The sequence below is a fragment of the Miscanthus floridulus genome, chromosome 7 (genome assembly GCF_019320115.1).
Source record: "Miscanthus floridulus cultivar M001 chromosome 7, ASM1932011v1, whole genome shotgun sequence".
Lineage (NCBI taxonomy): Eukaryota > Viridiplantae > Streptophyta > Magnoliopsida > Poales > Poaceae > Miscanthus > Miscanthus floridulus.
The window spans coordinates 95,497,892-95,521,221 of NC_089586.1; the positions used below are offsets into that span (position 1 = coordinate 95,497,892).

The 23,330-nt window shown below is 45.8% G+C and overlaps 1 pseudogene; it reads left to right on the plus strand.

Moving 5' to 3' along the window:
• The first annotated feature begins 8,331 nt into the window (after positions 1-8,331).
• Positions 8,332-17,058, plus strand: LOC136465891 (uncharacterized; annotated as a pseudogene).
• The last annotated feature ends 6,272 nt before the right edge of the window (positions 17,059-23,330 follow it).

Below are 23,330 nucleotides of genomic sequence, written 5' to 3' on the forward strand. Positions count from 1 at the left end.
AGGAAATTCCTGTATAGCGGACGACTGAAGTCCCTTCGGAGCGAACAACAGCAGTCCCCGAGCAACCAACGGAGGCAGATCCAGGGCCACAAGCACAATAGAGGCCGACCAAGGAGGAACCAAAAGTTCCCCCATAGAACATGAGAGTCAACCCCATGGCTACACCTAGAGGCTCAGGTAGGCATCGGCAGTTCAAGAAATTGAATAGTCAAACCAAACCATGAGTGTCTTTGTGTTGAGGGTACATTACTGTAGTCTATTTACTTCTATGATTACTGACGAACTGGTTTGACACAGTGCCAAGCAAATGACGCTTCTAGCCCTGCCTACCTAGAATAAGAAGCAGCCGGTAGTTGGGCCCAGGGTGGAGGAGATGCCAATGGACTCAAACCTAGAGTCCTCGAGTGCTCGGCAACACGAGGGAGAACCAAACGCTACCCCTGGCGGACTTGGCAGCGGCGATCGATTGACGGAGAACAAGTCGGTGGTAGCGCCTTCGAAGACGTTGGGACTTGGGGTGGAGAAACTTACAATGCCGAGAGAGCAGATGGCGCTCCCTGATGCTTTAGAAAGTGTGGTCAAACCCACCATCCGGCCACCAAGCCCCCGGCTAGTGCCTCCATCCACAGTAGAGGAGGACGAGGTGGAGGAGATCGAGCATGACAAACCTCAGACCCAATCAGTTTGGATCCTCCAAAAGCGCGGCAACGATGTAGTAATTGTCAAAGAGGAGGACACCACCAAGGAATTCAGGAGACTAGAGACCTCCATTTCCGGGGTGATGAAATAGATCAAGGTTAGTACTGTTTCTGAAGGGTCCTGGTTGATTTTTGCAATTGGGTGATGTCATTATCTTTGTGCATTTGCAGGAGATAACTCTGGTTGCCGAGCAGCGCCGCTAGATAATAAAGCAAATGGAGCCCCTTGCTGAAGAGAATGAAAAACTCAAAGAGGCGAAAAAACTCTTGGAGAAAAATATCCTGAGGGCCCGACGCGAAAGAGACCATGCAGAATCCAACACGCGGGACCTGGAATACCAGAAGGGGGTCCTGACCGAAAAACTGGCTGCTGTGTCAGAGCAAGTGCGGGGCTAGTCTAAGCAACTGGCCATTATCTCTAGCCAACTAAAGAATGCTTCCGAGTAGAAAGCAGGTGCAGTATATCGGTGAATGCACCTCTTAATTGCTGAACAGCAACATCTTTAGTGATAACTGTTGCATTTGCAGAGCAAGACTTGGAGCTCGTCCAACTACGCTAGGCCGTCGAACAACTCCGCCAAGACAAATTGAAGGAGTTAGAGCGAGCAGACAAGATGGCTGAAGAGCTGAAAGGTGAATACCACCTGGTCAGAAAGGTTGTTGAGATAGCTTCCTTGTATGATGGAACATTGTAATGCTTGCAGGCTATCGTCATAAAGCCAAGGCATAGTGGGACGTGCTGGCGCAGGAGGCCAAGGTCCAAAAGGAGAACTTCGATGCTGTAGTCATCGCAATTAAACCGGTGCTTGACTGTGTTGACCTAGAAATGGCTACTCAGACTGATGGCAGGTAGCCACGCTCAGACACCATCATCTAGAGGTGCAAGGCGGCATGGGAGAACTTCAAGATCTTCAACCATGATGCCAATATGACCATTGCTACTTATGTCCTTGTGGTTGTTCGGTCCCACTACCCAACCATCGATGTTCAGTCAATAGGGGGTGGATTTGTCGAAGGACTGAGCGATGCGGAGACCCAGAAGCTGGAGGATGAGGTGGAGGACGCAACGAAGAAACTGACCGGCGACATAGATCTGTTCGGAGAGATGGATGGCAGTGGCGTAGCCCAATGATCTGCTTGGCTGATATCATCTGTAATTTCTGCGCAATGCAATTAGAACACGCGAAAGCGCAAGAACACTTATGTATATGATAAATGTTATAAAGTGCATGTGTATGCAGTTAGATTGTATTTCGGTGAAAAAATCTTTGTAGTTATCACCATAAGATATTTATACAGAGTATAGGTAAAGTCCGAGCAGTTGGTTTGCTACTGACCCCCATGGCCTCAGCTAGCCCATAGTCCATGACGTCGAGCGTGGAGCCCGAGCACGTGTAGGGGGAACAGGCGCGACCAAGGAACCACAGCTGACCACCCATAACGCAGAGTGCGGAGCCCATAGCACGTGTAGGGAGAGATTAGAAACTGGGTTTTCTCCATAGAGAAAAGAATGAAACGTATGCTGCTCGGTAGTTATCGAAATGACTGTAGATGGCATAAGCGGTGACCGAGCAATAAATTCTGCTCTGAGCTCTCGGCCTCGGACAGCCCATAATCCATAACATCGAGCGCAGAGCCCGTGCACGCGTAGGAAAAACAGGCATGACCAAGGAACCATAGCCGACCACCCATAACACAGAGCGGGGCCCATGGCACGTGTAGGGAGACATCGGAGACTGGGTCTTCTCCAAAGAGAACAGAAAAGAAAGTAGGATGCTCGCTGATCGGTGAAATATCTTTAAAGGTTTACAGAGAATTGTTCAGCAGTTTGAAGAAAAACATGTGGCGAGACACATTGGCGATTTGGAGGAGACGTGTTTAGAGAAAAAATTATTCGGCGTTTTTTGGCGAAAATGTGTCGGCATTTTGGAGAAAACGTTCGGCGTTTTTTGTAGAGAACCGTTCGGACATTTTGGAGATTTGGAGAACTTTATTCGGTGAAATCGTGGTCGGTGATTTGGAGAAATCGTTCGGCGATTTTGGAGAAAACCGTTCGGTGATTTTGGAAAAAAAATTGTTCGACGATTTTGGAGATCGTTATAGAGTATCGTAATGCTCGGCGATTATACATGGAGATCGAAAGTTAATGGAGAAAAAATGGAGACAAATTATGGAGACCAAAACTTTATTCATCATAAAATGGAGAGTACATATCTAGAGCGTTTCAAGGGTAGAAACGTATAAGGTGCTCGATGTGCCATGAGTTTGGAACATCAATCCCATCTAAGTCACATAGGCGATAAGATCTTGGTCGGGTGACCTCTTTGACAACGTAGGGCCCTTCCCAAGGGGAAGGAAGCTTGTGAAACCCTTCAGTCTTTTGTTTTCTACGGAGAACGAGGTCACCGATGGTGAATGAACGACCTTTTACGTTGTGGTTATAGTACCTTCGCAGACCTTCTAGATACTTGGCTGTGCAGACGCAGGTGATCAGGCGTTCTTCCTCGGCTCGGTCAATGTCCTTTGTCTGAACAGCTGCAACTTGCTCTTCATCATAATTTTCCACCCTGGGTGCTCGGAACGCAACATCTACTGGTAGTATGGTCTCTGAGCCGTAGACCAAAAAATATGGAGACACACCGGTACTACGACTAGCTTGAGTGCGCAGTCCCCAGACCATAGCTGGTAGCTCTTTAAGCCATCTGCCCGAATGCTTTTCTTCTTTCTAATATAGCCTCTTTTTGAGGGCATCAAGGATCATACCATTAGCCTGCTCAACCTGGCCATTAGCTCTAGGATGAGCAACAGAAACGTATTTAACAGAGATGCACCGATCTTCACAGAAGTCCCAAAAATGATGGCCGGTAAACGTGGTTCCAAGGTCGGTGATAATGCTGTTCGGAAGACCGAACCTGTGTATGATATCTTCAAAGAGGTCGACTGCTTTCTTTGCAGTAGCTAAAACGAGCGGTTTGTACTCGATCCACTTGGAGAACTTATCAATGGCGACGTATACATACCGGAAACCTCCTGGCATGGGCTTGAAAGGCCCAATCATGTCTAGTCCCCAGCATGCGAAAGGCCAAGAAGCTAGGGTGGTCTATAGTTCCTATGTTGGTACGTGTATTTGCTTGGCAAAAACTGACATCCTTCACAGTGTCGGACGAGGTCTTCTGCGTCGGAGATGGCCGTGGGCCAGTAGAAGCCGGCTCGGAAAGTTTTGCCAACCAGGTTTCTCGAGGCCACGTGATTGCCATAGGAACTAGAATGAATTTTGTGAAGCAACTTCACTCCTTCATCTTAAGGGTACTTCAGAGTTGGTGAGGTACTTGATGAACTGCTCCCTCCAATCGGCGACCAGCGAAGGCACCGCAAGTACCAACTGCTCGGCAGGGGGAACCTCCTCAACTTTATTTTCTTCTTTAATGGATGGCACTAGGAGATCTTGCATGAAGATCCCCAGCGGAATTGTGGTGCGAGATGAACCTATTTTTGAGAGCTGGTTGGCAGGTTGATTTTGATCTCGTACCACATGGTGGCACTTGATACCGTAGAACTTCCCTTCAAGCTTCCTGATTTCGGCGCAGTATGCGTCCATCTTCTCACTGGAACAAGACCAGTCTTTGTTGAGCTGGTTGATAACTAGCGCGGAGTCCCCATACACCATAAGTCGTTTGACGCCGAGCTCGACAGCTATTCATAGACCATGGAGACATGCTTTGTATTCTGTGGTGTTATTGGAGGCCGGAAAGTGTAACCGGAGGACATAGCGAAGCTTATCTTTGGTCGGCATAATGAATAGAATGCCCACGCCGGCACCACTGATGTTAAGGGCACCATCAAAATACATCACCCAGTGCTCGGGGCAAGTGGTGGCAATGGGTTCTTGGATCTCGGTCCACTCAGCGACGAAATCAGCAAGCGCCTGTGACTTAATGGTAGGTCTGCTTCTGAATTCAATGGAGTAAGTGCCGAGCTCAATAGCCCACTTAATGATGTGGCTGTTAGCCTCTTTGTTGTGGAGAATGTCCCCCAGAGGGAACTTAGTAACCACGGCGATCTTGTAATACTTGAAGTAGTGTCGGAGCTTTCACGACGTAATCAGAATTGCGTATAACAGCTTTTGTACCTAAGGATAATGAGTTTTAGGCTCATTAAGCACCTCGCTGATGAAGTATACTGGACATTGCACCTTGTAGGCATGCCCGGACTCCTCGCGTTCGACGACAATAGCCGTGCTGACGACACGAGAAGTGGCGGCGATGTAGATCAACAGAGTTTCATCTGGCCGTGGCGCTGTCATGATCGGAGGTTTTGTTAAGAACAACTTGAGCTGCTCGAAAGCTGTGTCTGCCTCCTCCGACCAGGAAAAACGCTTGAAGGCCTTAAGGAGCTTGAAGAAAGGTAGCTCTTTTTCGTCGAGGCGCGAGATGAAGCGACTTAACGCAGCCATGCATCCTGTAAGCTTCTGTATATCCTTGATGCATGTCGGTCGTTTCATGTTGGTGATGGCGGAGACCTTGTCAGGGTTTGGTTCGATGCCTCGAGTGCTGACGATGTAGCCCAGCAGTATACCAGATGGAACTCCAAAGATGCACTTTGAAGGGTTCAGCTTCCTTCGGTATTTGTTCAAGTTGGAGAAAGTTTCTTCAAGGTTGGTGATAAGATTATCGGCGATTTTGGTCTTGATGACCATGTCATCGATGTAGGCTTCGATGTTGTGGCCAATCTGTTGGTCGAGGCACATCTAGATAGCCCTTTGATAGGTCGCCCCAGTGTTTTTGAGTCTGAAGGACATAGTGGTGTAGCAGTATGCACCAAAAGGCATGATGAATGACATCTTGATCTGGTCTTCTTCCTTGAGGGAGATCTAGTGATAGCCAGAGTAACAGTCAAGAAAGGAGAGTAGTTTGCAGCCAGTGGTGGAGTCTACAACCTTGTCTATCTGAGGTAGGCCGAAGGGGTCTTTAGGGCAGTGTTTGTTAAGATTAGTATAATCAACACACATTCTCCATTCTTTATTCTTTTTTCGAACGAGAATAGGATTAGCTAACCAATATGGATGATACACTTCTTTTATAAATCTGACAGCTAGGAGCCGTTTTATTTCTACCCTAATAGCCTCCTTCTTATCTGGCATGAATCGGTGGAGTTTCTGCTTGATTGGTTTGGCGGTCGGCGAGACATTCAAGGAGTGCTCGATCTTCTCCCTCAGTACCCTCGGCATGTCTGTAGGTTTCCAAGCAAACACGTTGGCGTTGGTATGTAGGAAGGAGATGAGCGCGCTTTCCTATTTGGGGTCAAGGTGAGTCCCGATCTTCACAGTCTTGGAGGGGTCATCGAGGCCGAGGCTGACCTCCTTGACTTCCTTGGACTTGGCGAAAGAACGAGGAAGCTCCAGCTCTAGGATCTCCATGTCATCGGTAGGCACCATCTTGGCTTCAGCGACTACGCTAGCCATCTGGATGGAGAGGTCGGTGGCTTCGGTGAGGGCGAGACTCTCTGTCTCGCAAGCATAGGCAACGGAGAGGTTGGTGCATAGAGATAGGACTCCTATAGGCGAAGGCATCATTAACACCAGATACGCATAGTGCGGTATGGCCATGAACTAGGCCAGAGTCGACCGACCAAGTATGGTGTGGTAGGTGGTGTCAAAGTCAGCGACGTAGAAGTTGATATGCTCAACGTGGAAGTTGTTTGCCGTGCCGAACTGTACTGGTAGGGTAATCTCTCCAAGTGGTCTGGATGCCCTGCCAGGTACCATGCCCCAGAAGGAGGAATCTGAGAGCATGAGATCTGTTGTCCCGAGACCCAACTCCCTTAGGGACCCGGTGAAGAGTAGGTTCAAAGCGCTCCAACCATCGACGAGGACTTTTCTAAAGAGTACCTTCTGGATAGTCACGTCGAGGACGAGGGGAAAATGCCCTGTGTAGGGTATGTCCACCCACTAGTTGGCCCTACTTAAGGTGATGGGGACCTCAGACCATGGGCGGTAGCTAGGGTTGGCAGTGGTTTCTTCTAAAGCGACAGTGAGCACTCGTTGGGCGGCGAGCTTTCGTTCTCTTCTGCTCTCATTGGAGGCAAGGCCTCCAAAGATGGCGGTGACCACCTTGTCATGATCCTAGAAGGCATTGTTATTGCCCCCAGGTGGTCGGCGGCCTCTGTTTCCGTTGGCGTCGTCATCTAGCTTCTTGTCTTGGAACTCCTTGGCCAAGCCAAGGCAGTCTTTCATCTTATGTTTTGCGTTCTTGTGGAGAGGGCAAGGACCATCGAGGATCCTCTTATATTGCTCATCATAGTTCCACTTGGCGTGAGGCTCATTGACAGTACCAACGAAGTGTTCTGATCGGCGGCGATGATTTTGACCGGGCTTGAACCCTTCTAGCCAATCATGGCTGCTATCCTAGTTGAAACCACGGTCGTCGTAGCAGCGGTCGTTGTGGCATCGGTTATTAGGGCGGTCATCGTAGTGGTGAGGTGGGCGATTTGTGCCCATATCTTCATTGAAACGCACCTCTGCTTCCTCGGCGTCAGTGTACTGGTTGGCGGTCATGATCATCTCGCTGATGCCTGTAGGTGGCTTACGGTTGAACTTGGACCGAAGCTCGTGGTGGTGAAGTCCTCGGACAAAGGCGGTGATGACCTCAGCTTCTGTGATGTTGGGAATAGAATTCCTCATCTTAGAGAAGCGTCTGATATAGCTGTGGAGGAGCTCAGATAGCTTTTGGGTGATGCGGTTGAGATCATGCTTGGTGCCTGGACACGTACATGTAGCCATGTAGTTGTCGGTGAAAACTTTCTTTAGCTCTTCCCAAGATGCGATGGAGTCTGGGGCGAGGATTGTGAACCAATTCATGGCGGCTAGCATGAGCATGATAGGGAGGTAATTTGCCATGACGTTGGTGTTGCCTCCGGCGGCGTGAACGGCCGTGGCGTAAGCCTACAGCCACTGGGTTGGGTTCATCCTTCCTTCATAGGGCTCGACACTAGTGATTTTAAAACCACATGGCCACTAGAGTGTTTGGAGCGCCCTAGTGAATGCTAGAGGTCCTTCGGGATTGCCGGCTCCATCATCTGCAACGTTGCCAGTGGCGATCGGCTCTAGAGCTGAGTCCGGGTTACCGTACTCTCACTCATACTCCTAGCGGTGGCGTACTTCATCTTCATGGCGACCGTCATGCATCCTAGAGATTGCTGAGGTGCACTCGAGCGTCCTGTTCGACCTCCTGGTTGTGCTGGTGATGGTGCTCGGCGTGGTGGCCCCAACTCTACCATGGAGGGTTAGTGACTAGTTGGTGTAACAGCTTTGGTTGGGGCAGCGATTAGATCTTGGCATAGCTAATCGATGAATCATGCTTGTCGAGCATGAAGGTCTTTGGGCCTGGCAGATCTCATTGACCTGACAGTGAGCTGCTTTTAGCATGGCAGCGACCTTGGCGACCTCAGAAGTTTGTGGGAGTCGAGCGAGCTCATTGGCGGCTATGGCCAAGTTAGCGCTTGGAGTTTTGTAGACATCATGACCATCGACACAGAGAAAATCTTCATCAAGGTTGTGATGGAGTGACCTCCCTTGCGAGTTGAATTGGTTGTCACAAGCGGCCTCAGCCATCGCGAGGGCGCGCTTGTTTTCACGATGCTGTGCGCGATTGATGTTCTTGTTTTCACGAGCAGTGCATTCCTCATCGGTTTTGCTGTTCCAAGGGGGGCTGTCGATGCTGATGTTGAAGATGGCACCACCCCGAAAAGGTGGGAGAGGAGGTTACTCGGTGAAGGTTTCGGCGAGGGTCTCCATGGAGCCCAGAGATTCAGAGTTCAGACTTTCCTCCAAGATGGTTTGGAGGGATGCTCCGGGGCATCGGCTGGCATGCAGCATGTTGACCGTCGGCGGGAGCTAGTCGGCGATCTGGTCGGCAAGAGGACGAACATCCCCCACTTGGTTAGTGAATCTGGCCCTCAAGGCGTCATGGTACGTGGCGGCGGTGTTGGCGAGCCCAAAGGGTAGGGCCGTAACCCCTGGAGTTTGCCAAGCAGCTTCTGATAGATCTGGATTGGAGAGTGGTCAGCGCCGAACAAAAGTGTTCAGAGCTGATTCGGCGATGAAGAGGCAATCGGTGAGCTTTAGGCTGACCCGATCGATGGATTCGATCAGATCGTCATTGTTGATGTGCCTCCTCTGGTAATGAGGAAGCGAATGGTGAGTCGTTGATGAAGGCGACCTTAGAAGTGGATCCAAGATCGGATCTGTAGTTGCAGGTGCAAGGGTGGTCGGCACAGAGGAGATCTGCACCGGCTCGAGGAGCTCTCCGACTCCGTCGGTGTTGATGACCCACGAGATGGATCCGACCATGAAGATTTGGCCGAGCTATGGGAGGGATGAAAAGCCTACGGAAAAAGCCATCTTGTTCGATGAGGAAACATCACGCTAGCCCCTACCTGGCGCGCCAACTATCGACAGAATATCATCGGCAATCCTCCGAGGGGTATCCCACGAAGGTAGATTGATTGGTAGAGGAGCGCGAGATCAAGAACAAGAAAGCAATAGAGACACATGAGTTAGACAGGTTCAGGCCATCAGTATGACGTAATACCCTACTCCTGTGGCCTGTTGGTTTGTATTAGCTATCGTATGATATGCCGTGATTTTGGAGGGGGTCCCTGCCCACCTTATATAGTCTAGGGGGCAGGGTTACAAATCGATTAGATCTGAGAGATAACCGGAAAGTAATAACAGATTACAAAAATCATGGGATCATACATATCCTAACAGATCTCGTAATATCTTCAGGATATCTTCCTTATGTCTTGCGAGAGGCACCGAGTAGAATCGTGCCCCACAAGGCTTCGTCTTGTGGGCTGGGCTGCCCCTGGGAGCGCAGCCCATGTGGTCTGCCGTGGGTGTCTGGGGTCATACCCCCCACATGATTGCTTCAAGTTCTTCTATGTTCTCATCACAACTATCATACTCATCACTAGAGGGATCGGATGAGACATGTACCTTCTCTCCCTTAGCCATGAGGCAAGTTGGAGTGTAGTAGTCATCGATGAGGTTGGAGAAGAGCCTTGGTGATGAAGATAAGTTGGGGAAGAGTTTTGGTGATGAAGTCAAGTCGGGGAAGATCATGGTGGGTGACGAAGAGTGGTGGAGGGCGATGTTTGTGGCTCCCTTCATCTTCTTCTCATCATCACTTGAGTCACTATCATTTGACTCCCACTCTTAACCAAGATGAGCTTCACCTCTCTTCTTGCCTTTGTTCTTTTTGTCTTCATCCTTGTCGTGCTTGTGCTTCTTCTTCTCATTAGGACAATCGGCTATAAAATGATCGGTTTGGCCACAACCATAGCAAAACCTCTTCTTGTTCCTTCTCTTCCCATCATCATAAGACTTCTGGTCACTCTTCTTCTTTATAAACTTTCTAAAGTTTCTAATGATGAGTGCAACTTCTTCATCAGACTCTTCTTCTTCACTTGAGGAATCATCCTTCACTTTCTTCTTCTTCTCTTGACTAGAAGATTTGCCTTCATGAGCTTGAGTTGCCTTTAGGGCTGCATTTTTGTTGTATCCCATTGCATTAGGATTTGATTATGAGCATTGATTGCATCTTCATCTAGACACTCGTGATGCTTGAGCTTTGAAAGAACTTCTTAGGGTGTCATCTCATCATAACTGGGCCTTTCCATAATCACGAACGCTAGCATATTGTTCTTGGTTCTATAGGTTCTCAACATCTTTCTAGCAACCTTATTGTCATCCTATTCGGTGCTTCCAAGACCTCTTATGCGGTTGACCAATGCCATAAGCCTATCAAACATGGATTGTGTTGTTTCATTTTGCAAGAACACAAATCTTTTCAATTCACCATGAAGTAACTCAATGTTGCCTTTTCTCACACTTTTATCTCCTTCAAATGACACTTTCAAAGTATCCCAAATTTGCTTTGCACTTTTCATTCCATTTACCTTTCTAAACTCATTCGGACTTAGACTTGACACAAGCAATGCTACGGCTTGTGCATTTTGATGGAGATTGTGCACTTCTTCTAGAGTTATCTCTCTATCTTCATTGGTAGGAATCATCACACCAATATCCATAACTTTCCAAAGTCTTATGGCAATAAGATACATCTCATCTTGTATGACCAATCGGTGTATCTTGTTCCATCAAAGTGAGGTGGCTTGCCAATGTTGATAGAAGGGGTATGTAGAGGTGAACCTTCGATGAGTTGCCCATAGTCAAAGTTCATGTTTGAATATGTTCCCTTTCCATGAGCATGCTCACCGGCTCCAATATCACTAGCGGCATCTTTGTTTGCTTTATTCTTGCCACTTGTTGCATCATTCTTGCCACTTATTGTCTCATCAACCTTCTTGCTCAATTCTTCCTTCATCTTGTTCATCTCATCTTGCATCTTTTTCATTTCATCTTGGAAGAACTTGACTTGAGCAGCCATCAACTCTTTAGCTATCTTCTTGGCCATCTTGGTGGCATCGATTTACATCTTGTCGGTCTCTGATATTGTTTCTTCTCACGCGGTGAAGCGCTAAAAGAAGACCTTGCTCTGATACAAATTGAAAGGATCTAAACAATGCCTAGAGAGGGGTGAATAGGTGTATCTAAAAATTTCTACGTAATCTCAAAGTCAAATGTCAATGATAGTCAGAAGTCCCGACAGTTTGGGCTAGAACCTTCGGCACCCAGAAGTTTTGACGCAAACAGCCAGGAGTTCCAGCACCTATGAGAATTGCACTACAAGTGCTAAAACAAACTTTGAGTGAAAGATATCTTACAACCCCACTCCCTAGTGGTAAGGTGAAGTGTTGGGGTTGCTTCTTTGACTTCAGAGGGTCACCACTTCTTAGATCGAGTCCAAACCCTAAGAGGAGAGTTGGGGAGGAAGACAAACCAACTAGAAAAAATATGATAGCACAAATCACAACAACAACAAGCACATGGGACACAAGAATTTATACCAAGGTTCGGCAACCACACAAAGGAGCTCCTATGTCCTCGTTGTAGAGGTGACCACAAAGGTCGGAGTCTCTTCCACCTCCTTGCCTCTCTCAAAGCAACCACAAAGGTCACTCGAGCTTTCCACTAAGAAATCAAGGGTAATACAAACTTCCCAAGGCTCTTCTATAAGATGGAAGTTCTTGGGCGATGCCTAGCCAGTTAGGGTTCTAAGAACCCAAGAGTAATAGATGCAAATCCAACTAGGTTGACGAAGAAATCAAGTGCTCAAGCTTTCCAAAGTGATTCTCTCACTCAATTCACTCTCCTTTCACTCAAGACCCTAGGGAAATCAAAGATTGGACAAAAGGGAAGAGGAGAGGGGTGTCTTGAATGCTTGGGAGCTGTTTTGGAGTAAGATTGGTGAGCAATGAATGAGTGGTTCTCGGTTAGAAGAGAGGAGAGGGCTATTTATACTCAAAGGCAAATCTAATCGTTCAGATCTAAGTCGGAAGTTTTGACACAGATCGCCAGAACTTCTAGCTCAACGCAAAAAAACACTATTCACATAGACAGTCCACTGGGCTTGCACGCATATCGTTGGAACTCCCAGTGGTCGTCGGGACTTTCGGCAGTCAGGACTTCTAGCTTCCATCAGGACTCTCGACAGACATGACAAGCCAGGCGACTAAGTCCCAAGGCATCAGGACTTCCGATGGGAGCTAGAACTTTCAGCACTCGAAACTCCCGACTTCCATTGGGACTTTCGATAGGTGAAGATGCATAGACGGCTAAGTCATGAAGTGTTGGGACTTCTAGAGGGAACCAGAACTTTCGTTACCCAAAACTCCCGACTCCCATTGGGACTTTCGACGGACGAAGATGCGCAGGTGGGCTTCGGCTAAGTCAGCAAGCATCGGGACTTCTGACACCAAACATTGGGACTTTCGACTACCAAAAGTCCATAAACTATGTCCAAGTGTTCATGAGGTAATTTTGTGTCTCTCTTTTGATTTTATTTTTATGCTTCAGCACTCTATCTTCCTTAGACCACCTAAACTTGCTTCCCTCTTTATAGTATGACATACCTAAACCCAAATCAAAATAAAAAAGCTTTGGAGAGCGCTTTGGGTTCGTCCGCTTTTTGTACTTAAAGAATTGAGGGATACCATTTCATCTTAGATCAACTCTTTTAAAGCTTTCAAGGGACTAAACCTGCAATATATCTCATTAAGATCTCATTAGTCCCTAATTTGGATGTCATCAATATACCAAAGCCCACATAGGGGGCAAATACACCTTCACTATTGCCGGTAGGTGAGCGTGCAATGGTCTGCTCTAACATAGGGGGTGTAGAGGAGATCACTCCCGTCGAAGCCACAACTTGGTCGAGGAAGGATCAATCCCAGTACTTGGTCAATTTGTCGACCCTGAGCTTGAGGTCGTCGACCATGCCCTATGACTCATGGCGCTAGGCTTCGAGTGCTTCAGCTGACTTGGTGACATCGGCGATGAGCACAGACTAGCGAAGCTTGGAGTCAGTGATGCGCCGCTCCCAGTTCAGATCAGAGTCGGTGAGGCATTTGGTGATGGTGTTGTCGAACTCGACGATGCGGTTGGTGATGCTGTCGTCAATCTCGGTGAAGCGGATGTTGAGCTTGCGGCTGTTGTCGGTGAACCGCTCATTGATCTACGTCTTCTGCTCCTTGAAGAGGCGATGCATCTCATCCAGGAGCAACTTCGAATCAGGATTCATCGCGCCCCTGCTATGAGCAAAACGTGTGTAATGAGGGTGCGACAGCGGTGACAGTGGGGATTGGTGAGCCATGATCGAATCGGACCACTCACATGCTAGGGAATTACGTGAATCCAAATTGAATTGCCTTCAACCGGACTACAGCAACCCGAAGCGATTGCAAGAGATCAACAAAATCGGCAGAGATTAAGGAAGCAGGAGGAGGAATCAACAGATATCTGATACCAAATGTAAGCAGGATCTAGAGTAGAGCAGGGATCGGGTAGCAAGCAAGAGAGATAGGATAGTTCGGATGAATCTCACTTAGAACAGGATGTGCTTAGAAGCAAGTTTACAATTCTGTTCATTCATGAATCTCCTCTCCCCTCCGAACAGCACAAATACTACTCGGACACGCCACTCCTGGCCATAGTGGTGGAGGGAGGGGGCATGAGGGGGCCTGGCACCCCCTGACCCTCTACGGCATCTACAGTGGCCCCTGGTGGCCTAGGCCTCTGTGGCTCTGCCTGGCACCCCCTGGCGGCCTTGGCGCCTGTCATCCTACCCCTGGTGGCCTAGCCCAATAAAAAATTAAGAAGCCTCTGAGGCTCTGAAGTCTGAACTCTGGCCCTGGAATCATTACGTAGCATGGATGCACGGTAGCAGTCGCCAGTCGCCCCTTCGTTCATGTCACTTCGTATTCCGCCATCGTGAGTCAAAAAGGACAAGGATGATGCCATGATGGAGCCATACGCAGCAGCATCTCTGTGGACTATGGTTCGTTTAGTGATTATGTGTTATTCTCTAGCTTGTTTTCTCTTATCTTCATTTTTCTAGGCTATAGATCTTGGGAATTTTTTGTTTATGTGTTTCATGATGCATGTACATATGATTTTCTTTCTAATCCAATTGAATGTCTCAAAAGCGAATGGATTCTTGCTCCAAACTTATCTATCGCTGCTGAGTTCTGTTCCTTTCTTTCTCTAGTGATATTCTCTTATCTAATTAATAGTCACTAGTGATTCTAAATTTTCCTTTCTAATTTTAGACAACATGAAGAAGAGAAAGACCATCAATAGCTTTTTAAGCCGATTGGTTCAAGTGCTAATTGTATTGAAGCCATTGCAAGCCGAGGCGGTCAGAGTAACGTGCAAGTGGAAGCTCCTAATATGGAAGGGGAAACTCATAATGATCATGTATAAAATCTTAATAATCAGAGTAATGTTACTGCTACTGCTGAACCAATCAAAGCCGATGTTTCCGAGCATCCACTAGTTGTTGCTACTAGATTTGAGAGAGACCCTAGTAAACGTGTTCAAATATTGGAACTGCCAGCTGATCAACAAGATGAAGCTCGGAGATTTTATATTTTGGCAGAGTACCCACTCAGTGAATTAGCTCATCATCGTCGATTTCAGAGCAACTGGTTCAAGCAATTTACTTGGCTAGAATATTCACCTCATACAAATCGTGCTTACTGTCTGCCATGTTTTTTATTTTCCAAGAAGCCAATTGGGAAAGTTGGATCATATACATTCATAGTAAAGGGATTTTAGAACTGGATAATTGCGGAAATGAATGTTCTTTTCTAAAACACATGGGAGATGCCACCTCAACCCACAGTTATTCTGTTCGGTGTTTTAATAATCTTAAGAACACAATGGCTCAAATTGACAATGTGATTGTTAAGCAAAAAGAGACAATGGTTGCAAAAGGAAGACGAAGGCGTGCAACTACGATTGATTGTATTAGGTAATAAGATCAATTTCTCATGTCTTTCTGTAGTATTTAAATTTAACTTGCTTTCTTTATGTACTTATAGGTGGTTGACATTCTAAGGTTGTCCCTTTAGAGGCCATGATGAATCTCCAGATTCCTTAAACAGGGGTAATTTTCTTGAAATGGTCAAGCTTTTGGCTTCCTATAACACGGAGGTTAATGAGGTTGTGTTGGAAAATGCTCCCAAAAATGCAAAATACACTTCACCTGATGTCCAAAAGGAAATTCTAAGCATACTTGCTCGAAAAGTGCAGAAATCAATTAGAGAAAAAATTGGCAATAGCAAATTTTGCATAATGGTTGTTGAAACTCGAGATGAGTCCAAAAAAGAGCAAATGGAGATAGTCCTCCAATTTGTCAACAAGGAAGACCTTATAAAGGAGTGTTTCCTTGATCTGATCCATGTTAGTGATACTACAGCTTTGACACTTAAATAGTCAATTTGTGTTGTCCTCTCAGCTAATGGCCTAAGCACACAAGATATAAGAGGTCAAGGTTACGATGGGGCCAGTAACATGAGAGGAGAGTGGAACGGATTAGAAGCTCTAGTTCTCAATGAGTGCCCATATGCATATTATATTCATTGCATGGCTCATCAGCTTCAGTTGTTAGTGCTCATCAAGGGAGGTACATGAGGTACACAATTTTTTTCAGCATTCAAATTTCATCATAAATGTTGTTAGTGCTTCTCCTAAGCGCAATGATGAGTTGCTAGCAAAACAAGTAGAGGAAATTGCTCATGAAATTGAATTAGGAGAGCTTGACACAGGGCGAGGGGCAAATCATAATTTCCTCCCTACAAAGGTCAAGGGACACTAGATGGAGTTCCCACTATAGGTCTATTCTAAGCTTAAAGAAGATGTTTGGTGTCACAATTTCAGTCCTACGCAGCATTGCTAATGATCGTTCAGTTTCGAAGTATTCTCGGGAAGATGCTAGTGGTGCCTTACGAATCATTGTCACATTTGATTTTGTGTTTATTCTACTCCTAATGGAAAAGATTATGAAGATCACTGATGTGTTGTGCCAGACACTCCAAAAGAAGAGCATTGATATCTTAAATGCGGTGGATTCTGTTTCTACCACAAAAGTGTTGCTTGGTGAGTTGCGAAAATAATGGCTGGGAACCTCTTCTTGAGGAGGTCAAATTGTTTTGTGGAAAGCACGAGATTAATATTCCGGATCTGAGTAAGAAGTATGTTTTTCTCTAAATTATTTATTCTTTTGTAAAATTATATGTGTTCATCAATCAATCCATATCTTCCCATTTGTAGGTATGTTAATGTGACTAAATCTCGAAACAAGAATGACAACACCACAGCCCTTCACTATTACAAAGTAGATGTGTTTAATGTTGCAATTGATCAACAACTAGTAGAGTTAGAAGATCTATTCAGTTCTCAAGCGACAGAGCTTTTGTCCCTTTGTGCTTCTTTGGATCCTAGGCTGGACACATTCAACATAGACAATATCTGCACTCTAGTGGAAAAATATTATCATGCTGATTTCTGAAGTCAAGAAAGAGCTCAATTGGGATGTCAGCTGCCACATTTTTAAATTGATGTATGCAACAGTATAGAACTAAAGGAATTATCAACACTTGCTGCTCTAACAAGTGGACTATTTAAAATAGGAAAATATTCATCTTATTCTATGGTGGACAGGTTATTAAGATTAGTATTAACTCTTCCGGTATCAATTGCAACCACCGAAAGATGCTTTTCAGCTATGAAACTTGCGAAGAACGCATCAGATGTACAATGGGAGATGGATTTGTGCGAGATTGTTTGGTAATTTATATTGAGAAGGAATTGGCTGCATCAATCAGTACTGATGATATTATTACAGTGTACGATCTTGCTGCTAGTCGAAGAGCTAAATTTAAGTTGATAGATATGTAATTTTATTTTGGTTAAGACTTGTGAAACATGTTAGTATTATATGTGACTAAAACCAGCTTACGTGGCTATCATTTCTATGTTGCTTTGTCCCCCCCCCCCCCCCCCCCCCCCCCCCGCCCCTGCATACGCTGGGCCGCCGTTCACGTGCACCTCGTCTTACCCTAAGAGCGGTGTTGTCGGCGTCTACTTCCTCTCCGTCTGAAGGCAATGGCAATCAGCCTGTTCGGCTAGTGTTGATACGATTGTGGATTATTACTGCTGGCCGGTTTAGTGTGAGAGAAAAATACTGACTGGAAATTTACGATCGTTTACGACCGAACGTGTTGCTGACGGGGCTCTTTGTTGCATACAAAGTCTGGTACGTACGTGACAGCAAGCTAGTCCTCTAGCAATACACGCGCGCATGCAGTCCACGGACTATATATAACAAGCCCACACGCGGCCATGTCCATCATCCCCTTCGAATCGAAGAAGAATAAGCCATAGAGACAAATCGTCTATCGAAAGTCAAAAACCCAGGACAAAACAGAGTTAACCATGGGCGCGTCCAGTGAATCCGGCGGCAGCAAGAGCAAGAGATGCCAGGACTTCTTCATCTGCGTCGGCATCGCCGCCGCGGTGGCCGGTATCCTGGTGGGATTTACCTACATGTTCGACTCCTTCAAGACGCCGATCTACACCGCCACGATCACCGCCGTCTCGGGCCTTGACCCGGAGACGGACCTGCGGCAGCAGAGCCGGGGGCCGGCGGGCACGCTCATCAGCCCGGTGTTCAACCTCACCGTCGGTGTCGCCTCGCACAGCCGGATGGAGGGCGCGCGCATCGGCCCCGGCACCTCCGTCAAGGTGTCCTACTCGCACCTACGTCTCCCCATGGCCAGCGGCCACGTGCCGGACGTGCGCGTGGGGCCCCGGGAGTCGAGGGAGCTGCCGTCCGTCGTCGCGAGCGGCCGCGACGTCGCCGTGCCGGGGTTCCTGATGGACAGCCTCGCCGAGGAGATGAGGAGCGGGCAGGCCATGTTCGAGGTCGAGCTCATCGAGAGCGATGAGTACGGAAGGCGGGACGTGGCCAAGGGCTGGGGGATGGTGGGGGACACCATTAGATTGACATGAGGAGGAACTCAGTTTCAATTTTTTTCTCAAGTAATTTAGGATTGCTTGAGATGATAAGTACTCGTGCTTTTAAACTTTTGTTTCTCAGAATTTTATTAAGAGGCAGTTCGTAAAACTAATATATAGTTTGGGACCCGTTCGGCTTACCTTAAATCCGGCTTGTTTGACTTCTTTTTTTCAGTCGGAACACTATTTTTCTCTCACAACATTTCAGCCAGAACGGTGTTTTTCAGCCAATTTTAGCCAAGTTTCAGCAAGCTGAATAGGGCCTTATTTGAATGATTCTCGTACAAGGAACAACCGCTTCGTCCTTTACATGGGAGTATGGGATGCAATTTTTCCGAAAGAATGTCGGAGCAAATGATTTTCGCATATCTTTCGTAACAAGAAGATTTTCTCACATAAAAAAAGAAAGAGAAAAGACCAATTCACCTCCTCAACTATCGTGTTCAATTTTCCTTCCTCAACTAAAAAAATAGTTTTTTACCATCCTCAACGTTTGTTTTTATGGCTTGGGTGGTTTTGACGGTGGTTTTGTCGCATTAGAAGAGAGCAAGTCGGATGAAACTGAAAATTCAAAATCAGAAAAAATAAATTCTCAAAAAGTTATCCAAATATTTTTCTCATGAAAAATAATGCAGTTAAAAAACTTAAAATCTGATTTAATCTTTGAAAATTTGTTTTACATTGAAAAATCAAGAAACTAGTTTTAGATTTTTTTTTTCTAAAATCATGCTCTACTTATGGTGCCTAGCTTCAAATTGTTTAAATTTTGATGCACTCATTTTAGTGCTTATTATTTGCTAGTAGAAGGTCTCGTTGATCGTTCAACTATGTAGAAGCATCAATGGAGTATCATCAGGACTATGTATGTGTGGTAGGGTGCATGCAACCACGCAGGCTAACACAACTACTTTGAAAATTTATCGAGGGCAGAGGACCAACGCCCACCCTATCTTATATGCTGATTTACCTCCCTAAAATTTTAGTTTGGTCTGATTTACCCCCTTTGATGTGGCACCACATCAGCAAAACTACCCAAGGTGCAAAAACCAACGGTTGTAAAAGTTGAGAATGATAAAAAAAAAAACTGGTTTTGTAGTTTAAGGAGGAAAATCGAACGACCACAATAGTTGAGGAAGATAAATTGGATTTTTTCCTTAAAAAAGCTAGGGCTCGTAATATGTTCTCAGGGCCTCCTTAGGACAAGTACATTGCTATAGGTCAGTTGTCTCATACTCTGTCTCATACCACTACATAGGATTTCGCTGATGTGGACAAAAGAGAGAAAGAGTCGTTTCGCGAAACAACCCTCTTATAAGCTAAAATATAGGACTATAAGACAACTATTTCTTTTTAAAATGAATTATTAAGACAACTTTTGTACTATTGTATGAGTTGTTGTTATGCAGCTCATAACTTTAATTTTATTCTATATGTATAAGACAATATTTATATATTGTCTATTATGTCATCTTAAAATTACAAAGTATTAATCTGAAATAAATAAATTACGTGATATTGTACGAGACTGTCTACGAGATACGAGACAACAACTAATGTACTCACTCTTGTGTGTAGGAGGGCCTTGCCAAATCCGAGAATGGCGGTGTATGTGTTCCTACTGAGATCAACTTGATTATGTCTGTTGTTTTGTTTGTTCTCGAAACATTCTCGTAAACGTTCAGTTATTAACCGTAACTGAATGCGACACGTCCAAAGTTTTGCCTTCTATCTCCATGTAACGGAATGTTGCTCCAATCTTCCAAGGAGTTTAAAATCCAGAATAATGACAACAGCTTACCCCGAATCCTAAAAACCTAGTATAAAATCTGCATCCACTAGAGAATCGTAAAACCCCCAGCACCCGGCCCTCCTTCCGCACCGAACACGTACGATGACTGCGTGCGATTCCGCCGCCGGAGCTTCCTACTCACTCAGTGCGCGTGCGATTCCGCCGCCGGAGCTTCCTACTCACTCAGTGCCGTGTTTGATGCATATGTATTTATCGCAATTCACATATGTTAAAAGTAAATTGGAGTAAAATTAAATTAAATTCTATTCCATTCCACTCCAACACATATGGATTGAGGTGGATACATATGCATCTAAACAAGACCTCAAACCATGTTGGTTTATCTCGAGATGGGAGGGATTGAAGTGGCTAGACTGAGATTTTGATTTGTAGGGGATTGAATCCCTCTCAATCTCCTTGGATTTAGGGTCAAACGAACATGCCCACGGTGGTGCCTCCGGCCAACAACGGCAACGAGTATGTAAAACCCCAGACGACGTCCGTTACCTCGTAGGGGGGCGCCGTCCTCACTGGATTGGGCGGTCTTGTGTATGCTATCTAGAGCGCCGCGGACGAGGCAAAGCAGCCGCGTCACCACGTCGCGGTCGACAGCGTCGCCGGCCTCGACCCGTCGGCGGTGCTGAGCGAGCGGCGGCCCACGCTCGACCCGGAGTTCAACCTAACGGTCGGCGTCGCCTCGCGGAGCTTCACCAGGGGCTGCTGCTTCCATGACGGGTCGGCGGTGCGCGCGGGTACACTACGACGGCGTCCAGCTCACCGGCGAGGCATCGTTGCCTAGCCTCTGCGTGGGCCCGCGGCGGTCCACGGAGCGACGAGCGTCCATGGTCGCCTGGGGCAGCGGTGTGCGCGCGCAGCGGCCCGTGAGGGCCGCGCTCGCCCAGGACCTGCGGCGCGGCATGGCCGAGTTCGAGGTCGCGCTCACTGTCATGAAGCAGCCCAGTGAGGTCGGGTGGGAGGTGGTGACATGCAAGGTCAAGGTGGGCCATGCCGCCGCAGCGTCGCGGGCTCCCTGCGCCGTGTCTGTAGTGGATGCCTGCAGTGGCGGAACCAGCAACTGTGATTAGGGTGGCGGACAAATATAATGACACATTGTATGTGTGATAAATATGTACATAAGTGTATATTTCAACATATTTTTTCTATGCTTCTATATATATGTAGTTAATGTTTATAAAAAAATCACAACATTATAATAAAATGTGAGTTAAAATGAGCTTTGTATTGTATTATTAATAAGGGTATTAATGCCTGGTTCCGCCTCTGGATGCCCTGCCGCCGCTGACGCACGCCAGAGAACGGCGGAGCGGATTGATCACAACTTTTAATTGGCTGGAACAAGGTGATCATGGTCGCTCCGGCCCGCGTGTGCATATATATACGTCTATGAGACATCGATGGAGAAATTTATTTGTTTGATTTGGTGAACTTCTGCTCGTGTCAAACTGTCAATAATATTCTACTTGTGTTTTGTTTTGCATAAACTTGATGCCTGTTTCTTGAAAATCACGGTATTGAAAGAGGAGGACTTTACAAGGTTGTTATGTTTCAAAAATTAACAAAAACGTCCTGACAATCTAGCTGAGAGAAAGCATTGCAAGACATCCAGCCGCACACCAAAATTTGACTCCCTCTTTGATCTTTAAATCAACTGATGAAGCATGGAGTGTTTGCGCCCAAAGGTGCACACATTTCTTTTTCTTTTCCATAGCACTTCAAGTGTAAATGATCATCGTTTGTGTTTTTATATTGCGTAGTAATCATATATCTTACGTATTTAATTAAGTTTTAGCAGCATTATTGCATAATTTCATATCACTCTGTGCAACTATATGTCCATCGAATTAACAAAGACATGATATGTTTTGTTTTGTTTGCAAGTGTGTATGCAGATGTAACGACTCGTCCTCTGCTGTCAAGCCACCAAAAGCCAAGTACGGTCACGCTCCCCCTTTGTCATGCTATCGTGCTGGCACCCCACCACAAAACAAAGTATTGCCTCCGTTTCAAATTATATTTTGCTTTACTTTTGTTGTAAACCAAAATTCTCTAAATTTAACCAAGTTATAAAAAATACATCAACGTCCTTGACAAATTAGTTTTATTAAAGTTTTCGTAAAATATATTCTGATAGTACATTTATTTGAACTTCTAGATAATAGTAGATTTCTGAAAACTTGCTTAAAGTTCATGAGATTAGACTTAGGGCAAGACCAGATTATTGATCTCTTGTACTTGTTAGTATATATATCTTTTGCATGCACAATCAACTAAGTTCTAAAGAATAATATGTACCTTATGCATGCACAATCAACTAAGTTCGAATAATTTTAGTTGTTGTTAGTTGTTCTTGTTTTGATTTTTGAGCAAGGTGCATAGTAAAAGAAAATCAATAGGGTCTACTTGTTGAACCAGAAAACCCCTAAAATTGTCGACAAGTTTATATAAACTAACCCGATATGAACCAACAAGACACAAAATCACTAAGGGCTTGTTCGGTTGATTCGGAATAGGGCTCTGGAATAATTCCTAGGAGAAATAATTCAATAATTTGTACTAATCTTAAGAAGCTGGAATTGTTCCCGGTGCAATCTTAGGAAACCGAACGGGCCCTAAGGGGTGTGGAGGGGAATCAAACTTTGGTCTACTATAGTTTGGACATTGGAGTTGTATCTGGTGATCATCTCACTTGATTTGTTGCTTTTCGGCCTGTTCGGTTGGCTGGTTCGTATCGTTGCTGGTTCGTGAAAAAGTACTGCTGGCTGGTTTGTGTGAGAGAAAAATACTGTTCCGGCTAGAAATTTACGATCATTTACGACAAGCCACAGCCAAACGAACAAGCTGTTATCGACAATGGCAATTGGTAAACCCAGTTCAACAGATTGAACCACGTGACAACCACCAAATAGGGAACCAATAGGATACGAACGGTTCAATAACCAGTCTAGCCTTTTGTTCATTGTAATTAGGCCTTCCACAATGTCGAGTGAAGCTAGAAAAAATGAAGGTCCACATGTGAGAATCCAGTATCACTCCTGCTAGGCCAGAACTTCGGTATCACTCCTGCTTACGCGAATTCAATCCTAGCTGGGGGTGTTGGGTTTCTGGACTAAATTTTAGTGCATGTCATATCGGACGTTCGGATGCTATTTAGGAGAACTAAATATGAGTTAATTATAAAACTAATTACATAGATGGAGGCTAATTTACGAGACGAATTTATTAAGCCTAATTAATCCGCCATTAGCACATATTTACTGTAGCACAACATTGTCAAATCATGGCCTAATTAGGCTTAAAAAATTCGTCTCGCAAATTAGCCACAATCTGTGCAATTAGTTATTTT